At 29.1% G+C, this 2,535-nt stretch overlaps 1 long non-coding RNA gene across 1 annotated transcript; it reads left to right on the top strand.

Annotated features, from left to right (window-relative positions):
* LOC121123925 (uncharacterized) lies at positions 1-1,683 on the top strand. Its single transcript, XR_011784231.1, has 4 exons — positions 1-57; positions 114-190; positions 249-350; positions 404-1,683. It is a non-coding gene; the product is annotated as an uncharacterized lncRNA (long non-coding RNA).
* The last annotated feature ends 852 nt before the right edge of the window (positions 1,684-2,535 follow it).

The raw sequence follows: 2,535 nt of genomic DNA, 5'->3' as shown, positions 1-2,535 counted from the left end.
AATGAAAGTGATCAATTTCTTTTTTCTTCTTGTGGACTTTTGTTCTACTGAACAGAAGTAAGTATACCTTCATTGTGTATCTTTATAGAATTACACAAATGATGTTATGTCAGGGTCTCAAGATTCAATGGGAAATGGTGTGAAAAGAAAGACTCATGAAACCAAGTTAAAGAAATCATGGAACAACTACGTAGGCTTGATAAACTTATCTCTCCTGATTAATAATTTTATTAAGTCGTAATTTTTAGGTATATCTAAGGATGTGATTAAGAAATATATTCAAGGCAAACCAGCAACTTTAGAAATATTTCTTTCCGAAACTGCCCATACTCATGCAATCTTTGGCAAAGGTATTTCCATATCAGTTGTTATTTACATTTATCTAACTTTTTTATAATTATAGATTCTCTTGGAACATCAATTAGCTTTCTCGTAAGAAAAAATCAAACAGAGTTAGAACCAGCATATTTTTTCGGCAAACGTTATATGTATATATCTATTATTCTCTTCTTTCAAATAATTGAATATTTTTTACCTACAAAATGGGAGAAAAAAATTGCAAATCATGTTCGAAAATGCAAAAATTTTATTCTAAGAATGCCATTTTAAGGGCCTTTGAAAAATAACACTATCCAACAAAATCACACTTTTTTTATGGATCACTACAGAACAAGCTCAATTTTGTACAGTTTTATTCCTCAATTTCAAATAAGGCCTTAATATCTTTGTCAAAGTCTCGTGGCTTTCAGAAAAAGCAACTGTATTTTTTGTTATTTTTAAGGCTCAAAGCTTTTTTCAGCCCTCGGTGTTGAATATAGGGATAAATTATATTAATGAATTTTAAAAGAAAATGTTAAAAAATTCTAAACCCATTTTTAAAATGTCTACATCATACTTATAATTCGAGTTATCTTTGTTTACAAAAGAAAATAGGGGATATAAGAGATAGAAACAAGAAGAGAGAATAGAAAAATAGGATTTAGTCTGAGGTAATGCTTAAACCATGTAGCGAAACGCAAAAGTCAGCCAGAGGAGATACAGTATTGCTGTGCCTTAACCTTTTTCGAAGGATGTCCTTTTACATATGACGTCAGTCTGTCATTGTTCTTACTGAAGACATAGGCTGGGATGTAATAAAGAGAGTGATGGATGATGCACGACTACCTCACTCTAAAATTGCTGTAGAAAAGAAGAAATTATTTTATTCCTTGATTTTTCCTGTTTTGAATTTCCGATTAAAGAGAAGGAGTTTTCAATAAGGGAGAGTGAGGATACTTGTTACGTAGGAGACATGTTACAATGTCAATAACTTTAAAATACAAAAATATCTAATACCCAAGTTTTTATACAATTGAACGTCTTCCTTTGTTGATCGAATCAACATAAAACCTGGGTTGATTAATGCTTACGATTATAGAGAATTTGAACATTCTTATACTTTAATTATCAATAACAGTAAATAATAATTTAAAACAAAATTAATTTTATTATCAACTATGCTCTACTTCTGTGAATGTTGTATTTTTATCTTATTTATGTAAATATATGTATTTACTTTAGGCTGAACAACTGTAACAAAAAGTAAATTAATGCTTGAATATAACAAATTAAAGTTTTGACATGTTTTCTCCTGTTGTAACATGACTAATCCTACCCTGTACCATTTCTCCTCCTAGTATATCAAGTATCCTACTCTTGGTTAGTTTCGAAAACATTATTAAATGGCTATTAATTTTTGCACTTGATCAAAAATTATTTGTATTTGATAACTACCTATGTCATGTTACTTAGGGCGTTGAATTATCTTTAAAATTGTGAAACTTATGACAGTTTAAACAAAAATTGATTGAAATCTTATGCATTTATGATTGATTGATTGTTATTATAATTATAAATGAGTTAATTAAGATACAATAGTCAATTATTGTCAAAAGTGAGAAATTAGTCTTGAGACTTGAATGGACTCCATAGTTTTATATAAAATATATAAGTTTACATTAATTATATATGAATAAATAACCCAGAATAAACAAATTATTGGTTTAAAAAACTACATTGAATAAAAATCTTCTCTTGTTAAGCTAAATCCATCTTCCAGACTTCGAATGAGCATTTTCTAAAATATAAAATATATTATATAACATCCTAACTCTTGATTATATCTCCAAATAATAACTAAAACAGTACCTCTAGCGAAGAAAAAAGTTTATGTGTACCAATACAATCTTTAGCTATAGATTAGGTGGACCCTCGTTTAGGTATTTGGTTTAATGCTTTACCCAAGGGGGCTTTTTAATGTCCTTCTTTGGAATCCTCCCTCATTAGAGGTATTCACCGAGTCATCTTTTGTCCACGGAGCTTAAAATAATTTATTTAGATAGGTTTGAAAGGTTAGGCTTAATCTCATAACAAATTGTATAATATATCTTTTCTTTGTCTATCTCTTTGTTTCTATCTCTTCCAGCATTTGGACGTTTATTGTGAGATCCTTGAAATATTGTCCTGGTCTCAAATTAACAACAATATAGAGCGTTT

Source organism: Lepeophtheirus salmonis, unplaced genomic scaffold (genome assembly GCF_016086655.4).
Source record: "Lepeophtheirus salmonis unplaced genomic scaffold, UVic_Lsal_1.4 unplaced_contig_7135_pilon, whole genome shotgun sequence".
NCBI lineage: Eukaryota > Metazoa > Arthropoda > Copepoda > Siphonostomatoida > Caligidae > Lepeophtheirus > Lepeophtheirus salmonis.
Note: the sequence above shows the minus strand (reverse complement) of the source record. Positions and strands in the feature narration are given on the sequence as shown.